This window comes from Podarcis tiliguerta (assembly GCF_965153285.1).
Source record: "Podarcis tiliguerta genome assembly, chromosome: 12".
NCBI lineage: Eukaryota > Metazoa > Chordata > Lepidosauria > Squamata > Lacertidae > Podarcis > Podarcis tiliguerta.
In genome coordinates, this window is record NC_139545.1 from 24,897,405 (window position 1) to 24,906,676 (window position 9,272).

General features: G+C 43.9%; 1 long non-coding RNA gene across 1 annotated transcript in view; it reads right to left on the reverse strand.

The window, feature by feature from the left end:
- Nucleotides 1–481: 481 nt before the first annotated feature.
- The window catches only part of LOC310660561, a 25,853-nt gene continuing 17,062 nt past the window's right edge, over nt 482–9,272 (reverse strand). Inside the window, exon 2 of the long non-coding RNA XR_014503515.1 lies at nt 482–988. This is a non-coding gene — a long non-coding RNA (uncharacterized lncRNA). The remainder of the gene's footprint in view (nt 989–9,272) is intronic.

A 9,272-nucleotide genomic window follows, 5' to 3' on the forward strand; every position in this document is an offset into this window, starting at 1 on the left:
GTTCTTAACCTGAGGTAATATTTCTGAGTTAGCGGAGTCAGTAACCTGAAGCATATGTAACCTGAAGCGTATGTAACCCGAGGTACCACTGTATATGAAGTAGGTTAATATAACTTAATTATTAGGACCTATAACTGTTAGTTTACTTTCTCCTCATGGTAGATCTTTTTCTGTATTAACTATTGAATTGGGCACCAAAAATTTTTCTTAGAATATTTCATTGTATCAGATGCAGGCTCCAGAAACTGTATGACTATACATCCACAGTCTGGCCATTTCATCTTAAATTGAGAGCAGATTTTTGTATTTATTGAAAAGCAAGTTTCCCCAAGAAAGCTGGATTTGCAGATATATTGCCTTTTCTTCATTTACCAGCCTCCCACCTGCTAAACCCCTTCATAAAAATAAAGGTCACTTTCATTCTGTTTCTGGCACTAGCATTTAATTTTCCCATTGTTAAAAAATAATACAAATTCATTACTGGGTTTCAAACAGTGGTTTTATTAAGCGTACGGGGATCATCTACCTTTGTTGAAATATGGCCGTTAGGAACAAGTGTTTGTATTATGCACTCCACACAGACTATTAAAAGTGTTGTATGTGGGGCAGCTATTAGAAACAGCTCAGAAACTTTAGCTAGTACAGAATACAGTTGCTCGGATGCTCCCAGAGGTCAGGTAGTGGATTATATGTAAAATAAAAATAAAAATGAGGAGCCAGTACTCCTACATTGATAAAAGTGTCATGGGTGCCAGCACATAATGGGTGTCATGGATAGTAAAAGGTAAAAGGTAAAGGACACCTGGATGGTTAAGTCCAGTCAAAGGCGACTATGGTGTTGTGGCGCTTATTTCGTTTTCAGGCTGAGGGAGCCGGTGTTTGTCTGCAGACAGCTTTCCGGGTCTTGTGCCCAGCATGACTAAACCGTTTCTGGCCCAACAGAACACCAAGATGGAAACCAGAGTGCACTGAAATGCCGTTTACCTTCCTGCCACAGTGGTACCTATTTATCTACTTGCACTGGTGTGCTTTCAAACTGCTAGGTTGGCAGGAGCTGGGACAGAGCAATAGGAGCTCACTCCATTGCGGGGATTCGAACCGCCGACCTTCTGATTGGCAAGCCCAAGAGGCTCTGTGGTTTAGACCAAAGCGCCACCGGTGTGCAACCAGTAACAAAAGAATAGGTGCTCACACTCTGTATCAGTGAATACTGTCACAACACATATGCGCGTACATGCTCTCTCTCTCTCTCTCTTTCTCTCTCTCTCTCTCTCTCACACACACACGTGTGTGTGCATATCACACAACTGTCCCGTTTTGGCTCCTGTGCTCTATCTGTCAGTTGGCTCACACCAGAGTGCGAGGGGTGGGGTTGGGGGAAGGGAAGCAATTTCTGCCTTGGCCTGAGGCTTCACCGCTCTTCTTCTTCCTCCTTTCTTTCACGGTGCTTCTGGAAGCTGGCTGGCTTCCGGAAGTTCACCTGCAGCACCGAAAGAGGAGGCTGTGCAGGCCGGTATGGCTTCTCCCAAGGCCACAGAGGAGGAGGAGGAGGCTGTGGACAAAGATACAAGGCAGGGAGCAATGGAGGGGGCCAGGAGGCTAGTGAGCAGGCAGCGATGAGCAAGCAAGAAAGTAGACGAGAGAGGAGCTGGTGAGGGGGCAAGTGATGGGAGCAGCAGGATGGGGGGGTGCCCCAATTTGTCCTCCCCAAACTGGTGTGTGTGTGTGTGTGTGTGTGTGTGTGTGAATGCAACACCTATACCAGAGGGTCCTCCGAACTCCAAGTCCCATCAGCTCCATTCAGCAGGGCCAATGGCCAAGGATGATGGGAAACACACTCTGAAGACCATCTTATTTAAAGGTGCTTTTAATTGGAATGTGTGGCGATCTGTGCTGTTTTAATGTTTTACTGTATGGATGTATTTCAGTCTGGGTAGTAGCTTTTCAGTAGCCGTGTGACGAGCTTCATAGCATTGCCTTATGTTTTATTTTGCCATGATTTTATTTTGATGCTCACTGCCTTGGGAGTGCTTGCCCTGAAAGGTGTCATCCAAATCTTGAAATAAAGAGATAATATATGAGATATTGGGCTCTGGGCTACTGTCTTTGAGGACTACTCTTTTTAAAAAATACCCCTCCTTCTGCAACTATTTATCATGCAGTAAGCACATTATCAAAATCCAGTCCTTCCATTTTTCTGAGGTAGAACAAACATACATACTCATTACTAGGGAAGGGGGCTTACAAACACATTCCTTCATATTAATGATTATCCTCACAATGAGCCATATGGAGATGAGCAAAGGCTGTTAATATGTTCTCAAAAGGATGCAGACAAAAACAGATGCTTAGCAGCAATAAATTTTTTTGGTACATTTTCTTCATTCTGTGTGTATGCTCTCCCCCTCCCCCCAAATTCTTTTTGCTCAACATTAAGAGTTTCCTCGGCCCTGTTATTTATTGCACCCTCTGTTGCTAGGTTCCTGGGAGGGCAAAATCGAAAGCGATGTGGCACTCCATTCTCTGGAAGAGGGCTTTTCAAAACCAGAAAATATGTGATTTTTCATTTCATTTTATTTTTTTAGAAAGTTGTGAGTCTGCTTTGGACAGGCTAAACATTTGTGGTAAAGGCAAAGGTAAAGGGACCCCTGACCATTAGGTCCAGTCGTGGCTGACTCTGGGGTTGCGGTGCTCATCTTGCTTTATTGGCCAAGGGAGCCGGCGTAGAGTTTACCAAATGGGGCAGATTCTTATGGGAAATGGTAGAGAAGAATGGCAGTAGATTCTTGATTTTTTTCCAGCTGGTGTCAGACATAAACCTGTTGAGTTACCTTCTCAGCATGAAGGCAACATGTGAATGACCATTATGAACGAAAAACCCTGCAGTTTTCATATCCACTTAAAATCACCTCAGCCGCTTCACTTTTCACTGAAAGCCATTTGAACGCTCATCCAAGTGTCACTGAGCAATATGTCATCAAGTAATGTATTGTATATGCATGTCATGTATGAACCAGTCATTGAAGATCCTGTGGGATGTAACATAAGCAGTTAAGTACAACACTTCCTGTTTGCCTAGAGTGGACATGCAGGGGGCGGGGTGTTACCCCAGCCAGGAGGACTTCCTGTCACACCTGGTCTGAAGCTTCCTCCCCCTGCGTGAGACCAGTTAGGTGGGCGTGACCCTGGAGACCCCATAAAAGGGCTGGTCACGCAGCCATTTTTCTTTCTTCTTCTTGCTGTTCTTCTGCTGATACTTTTATATTTTGCTGTCTGCTTTCTTAAGGTCACTGTCCAACAACATCTGCAAGGCCCCACCGTTCCCCATCCAAATTAGCCACGTCAAATTCTAGTAGAGAGTTTGTTTTTTTTATTAAATAATATTTTATTAAGTTTTACAATCAATAAACAGAAAAAAACACACAATACGCATTAACAAATAATACGAAAAAGACAACACAACAACATACAAACACCATACAGCAAAAAATGTTCAAAAGAAAAAGAAATAAAAATATTAAAAACAATCATTGTCTCCTTATATTCTTTACATTAACTTGTTTCTGCGACTTCCCCAGACCTTCCCTCTCTGTATTCCAGATCTTATATTCTGACAGTAAATTCCTTCCCTTAGTCATATTTTAAATTCATCATAATCTTAGTGTCTTAATAAAGTTACATTTCCATATATCTTTAAACTTATTAATCTTTCTTATTCTTTAAATTTTTTTGCTAATAGTCTTTTAGATTCAATCTGGTGTCATCAAACATTCATTATCTTGTGGTGTTTCTGTAGGTAGTCTTTAAACTTCCTCCAGTCTTCCTTCACCATCTCTTCTCCCTGGTCTTTGATTCTGCCAGTCATTTCTGCTGATTCCATATAGTCGATGACTTTCATCTGCCATTCTTCCAGCGTGGGTAGTTCTTGTTCCTTCCAATACTGTGCGATAAGTATTCTTGCTAAATTCTAGTAGAGAGTTTGACCCGTGGTTAAATTGGATGGGGAACGGTGAGGCCTTGCAGATGTTGTTGGACAGCGACCTGCCCATTGGCTGTGCTGGCTGGGGCTGATGGGAGTTGGAGTCCAAAAACACCAGGAAGGCCCTCATCCCTGATGTTAACAATTTCACTGTTAATTTAGCAGACTTGACATGCAATCGTTTCCACAGGCATGTGGTCTGGATGTGGACCACACTGTGCTCACCATTACATTATTAGACAAGTATTTTTCTTAGGCTATTCCAAACCCCACTGTACTCATCCAAGTAAATATGCACTAGGATCAGACGACGTAACTAAAATTGGTCTAATTTTGCCGACATTGAGAGTCGCTAAGCAGGACACTGTAATTGGGATGGTGGTTAAGGGAAATGTCATTTTGCATTTGTGATATTTGGTGGGGGGTTTCTTGGTTTTTTGGGGAGGGAAGGACAAGGAAGGGAAGGCTTGATACAGGGGAATATAAAATTATCCCTGGTGCAACACCAAGCAAGATCACCACCCTAGGATCTTTTGATAAAGGATGGTATGTAAGGTAAAAAAGGTAAAGGATCCCTGGACGGTTAAGTCCAGACAAAGGCGGCTATGGTGTTGCGGCACTCATCTCGCTTTTCAGGCCAAGGGAGCCGGTGTTTGTCCACAGACAGCTTTCCGGGTCATGTGCCCAGCATGACTAAACCACTTCTGGCGCAATGGGACACCATGATGGAAACCAGAGTGCATGGAAATGCTGTTTACCTTCCCGCTGCAGCGGTACCTATTTATCTATTTGCACTGGCGCTTTCAAACCGCTAGGTTTTCAGGAGCTGGGACAGAGCAACGGGAGCTCACCTTGTTGTGGGAATTCGAACTGACTGACTGTACTATTAAACCTAGGTTGTTTTTTTTAAAAAAAACACTATTCGCCTAACCCACCAAATTTCTTCAGGAACTGATCCAGGGTGGGGGTAGGTTGTCCCCAGAGGCATCGCAGGGTGAATGGGCCTGATCCAGGGACCACAGACCAGCCTCCAAATTCTCCACTGTACTCTCTTTCTATTGAAATTATAGCCTGCAGTTTTATAATTCTATGATTCTAGAGTGATCATTTCTAACTATCATCTGTACATGTGTGTGTGTTCACGTGCAGCTATATGTTTGAATGATTCCTTTCAGCAGTGTACAGTGGTACCTCAGGTTACATACGCTTCAGGTTACAGACTCTGCTAACCCAGAAATAGTGCTTCAGGTTAAGAACTTTGCTTCAGGATGAGAACATAAATCATGCTCCGGCGGTGCGGTGGCAGCAGGAGGCCCCATTAGCTAGTGGTGCTTCAGGTTAAGAACAGTTTCAGGTTAAGAACGGACCTCCGGAACAAATTAAGTACTTAACCCGAGGTACCACTGTACACATATTTTAGCATATGCATCCTTTATGCAAATCAGCATCCTTTTTTTGTCCTCTCTTCTGGTGACGCTTGAGTGGCCATCTAACTAGGTGGAACCCTTAGAGAAGTCCCAGTCTCAAAACTTTGCCAAAAGCAAATGAGAATGAATCAGGAAAGTTTCTATAATCTCAAAGTGCCTTAAGCTGTGGTGCAACAATGTGCTCAGCTGCTTTCTCCATAGAGGGAAGGTCAGGTGATCCTTATCTATTCCATATGCCACAAATATAGCTCATTTATATTAAGCTTCCTGGGGAATACCGCGTGATAATTGTTCTTGCAAAGTTGAGGAAGAAAAAACATAAACACGACTTCCAATCGCCCTGAACCGTCTGTGATCCACCCCATTGCTAACTGTCACACAAAATATACCATTTGCTCGCTGCTTTCTCTCTCTTTATGGAAATGTTGAAAGGAATCATTCAAACAGCAAGGTCCCAGGTGTGCAACCCTCCACTCTCTGAGGCGGCTGAGTCTCGCAAAATCTTCAAGCCCACAGGTCAAATCAAGGGCTTCCGATTTCTTATTCATAGCCCTTGAGTTGCTGGCGCTTACATCAGCTGACCTAGAAAAAGAATAGAAACAGACACTGCATTGTCTTCATCGGGGCTTTTCCCCCCTGGGTGGACGCAGGGGTACACATACCCCTAAACATTTTGTGAATCTAAGTTTGGCCTCATTGAGGGACAGTATTTCAATATGAGTAGGAAAATGAGAGTACCCCTAAACATTTTTTTTTAAAGAAAAAAAGCACTGGTTTTCATTGTGAGCAAATATATAGCTAGGTATATTATTATTATTATTATTATTATTATTATTATCCAATCACCAGCTGGTACCAGGGCAGGTTAAAACAATTTAAAATAAGGAATTAAAACACTAGTTTTAATTAAAAGGAATTAAAACAATGAAAACACTAGTGAACAAGCCAGACACACCACTGTGGGAAAGAAATTCAACAATTTCAGAGCTGCCACAGAGAACGCCTTCTCCCTCACAGGCTGCCACCCCAAAACTTCTGAGGGAAGTGGAACTACCAAGTGGGTTCCCCCAAGAGGGGGGCACTCAGACCCTTATAATTGGTATTAAGATAGGCTGTTAAGATTAAGATTTGCTTAAGTCCTCCTCCCCTTTGTTTTATATGTCTGCTGTATTTTGTGACCCTGCCCCTTTCCTCTTCCCTCCCATTACTGAACGCATATTGTCGATTGTTTCCCTCTGAGTTGTGAGCCACTGTGACGGCCTTTCAACCAACGTGTGGGATGAACACATTTTAAATGAAACAAAAATGTTTCTACACACAAATATTCAAAAAATTATGTGGGTGGGGAGAACAGACCGTTGTAATGGAAGCATGTAATGGAGGGAACCGGGAAACCCTCATTGCACAAGTGGCTTTTGTCTTAGGTAACTTTCCAAATAAAAAGGTAAAGGTACCCCTGCCCGTACAGGCCAGTCTTGACAGACTCTAGGGTTGTGCGCCCATCTCACTCAAGAGGCCTGGGGCCAGCGCTGTCCGGAGACACTTCCGGGTCACGTGGCCAGCGTGACATCGCTGCTCTGACAAGCCAGAGCCGCACACGGAAACGCCGTTTACCTTTCCGCCAGTAAGCGGTCCCTATTTATCTACTTGCCCCCAGGGGTGCTTTCGAACTGCTAGGTTGGCAGGCGCTGGGAACGAACAACGGGAGTGCACCCCGCCGCGGGGATTCGAACCGCCGACCTTTCGATCGGCAAGCCCTAGGCGCTGAGGCTTTTACCCACAGCGCCACCCGCGTCCCTTTATTTAACTTTCCAAATAGCCTAATACAAATAAAGACCAAAGATAAGGAAAGGCTATTTTTATATGCCACAGCCAAATTATTACTTGCTAAAAACTGGAAATGGGGCATCATCCCCACTAAAGAAGATTGGTTAGGTAAACTATGTGAATTTATAGAATTGGCTAAATTAACGGCAGCCATAAGGCACCAGTCAAACCAGAAATTAAGGAAGGAATGGCAATGTTTTGAGGATTATATGAAAAAACACTGTTCCAAAGAAAATCTGTTGATATGTATAGATGAAGTATGTAAAGCTGAACTGGATCACGACATAATTAATAATAGCTGAATGTCAAATAATATAAAAAACACAATGTAAATAAGAGTATAGAATATCAAAAGATGTCAAGTTGAGGTGGAGGGAAGTCACAGCAGTGGAATTCTTATTTTATGTTTTTGTAAAGGATGGTATATTGATTGTGCATATACTTTCTAGAATAAACTTTATTTACAAAAAAATAAAGACCAAAGAGAGAAAATGTGCAGCTTCTTATATTTGATCATTTAAGGTGTCAGGCTCCATTTTTACAATGACTATTCCTGATCCCAGGAGAGATAGAATTGTCACAGACCTGTCAACCATTCTCTTTGATGGCAGCATCCTGCCAGGTTGGGAAGGCAGGGATAAGATGTCAACTTTCCCCAAGAAAATTCCCGAAAAGTAGGACTGATGAGTTATTCTATGTAAACCAGCATACAAATCAAACATCAGAAATCACACGAAAGAAACTAGAAGGGGGGGAAATAGCCTCCCTCTCCGTAGCCCCTTTAAATGACAAAAACTGGAACACCTTTTGTCTCGTTTTGTGGAATGTCTTTGGCAATTTGTGCTGCATGGCTGCCTAGCTGCTGAAGGCTCATTGTCCTGTACATCACATCATACTCCCTATGGTGACCCTGGTCCTTGCATTATAATCCCACAATCGCTTAGCCTGCATGGTTGTACAGACATCTACAACCCGCGTGTTGCGCACTCCATTACAAAGGCGCTCATGCCTCCGCGTTCTCCTCCTATGGCTAGCACCTTTGTCATGGGCATGATTGAAAATTACCAAGTCACTGGAAGAGTCCATTAGGATAATAGGAAGAGGAGCGGGCTCTAGGATTGGAACTCATCAGCTTAATTTCCGATTTAGTGTTTTATGCTTTTTATGACTTGTCTCATTTGCTTCCAGTTTGGGTAGCTTCCTCTCTCTCCCCAACCCCCCATCGCAAAACCTGTGGGGAGAAATAAGGGCCTGCCTTTGCCCATCATTCATTTTAGGTTACAAAATGGAGCTGGGGTGGAAAAATCGGTCCCTTTCCAAAGGCTATTAGATTACTAATGATAGCCTACCTCACTTGACAATTCTCAGACTGATAAGATACTCCAGCACATCCACATCGCCGGCAAAGGGAGCCCTTCCAGGGCTCTGTTCTCCGCAGCTTCCCTGTGTTTTCAAGCATAATTTTGTGCCTGCTTTCTGACAGCTCATTAAACAAAGGCCTCTTGGTGCATATATTGCCCATCTTCCAGCTGAGATGGTAACATATTTATGGCGCTTGCAGATTGCTGGCTGTTTGCTTTTCTCGTTTGCGGTGTCCTGCCTGCCAAATGCTTATCAGTCTTACGGAGAGGTGACAGTTTCTGTTTGTGTCTCCCCCCTCCGCCCACTCCCCTCCCTTGCACCGGCCCACCTCCCCGATGCATTTGTCTCGGCAGCAATGGACTTGTATTTGACCCTCAAAGGCAAGAAGCGGTATGATTAGAAGCAGTTCCTGCAAGCCACAGATAAATGCAATCACACAGAGAAAGACAGCGAGGGAGCGCCCTGGGGAGGAGGCGGGTGTCGGAGAGGATGATAGCTCCCATTCAGGAAAAGCGCTGGCAGTTAGTTAGCGAGACAGCTGGTCCCATCCAGACCTTGTGGGATTTTGGCTTTCGGCAAAGCAAACAAGGCTTCAGGACAGGAGAGCCGAGCAGCTCTCTGGCACGGCGTTCAAGGGTGATCAGAACGACTCACTTCTAATTACCCGCCTCTCTTCT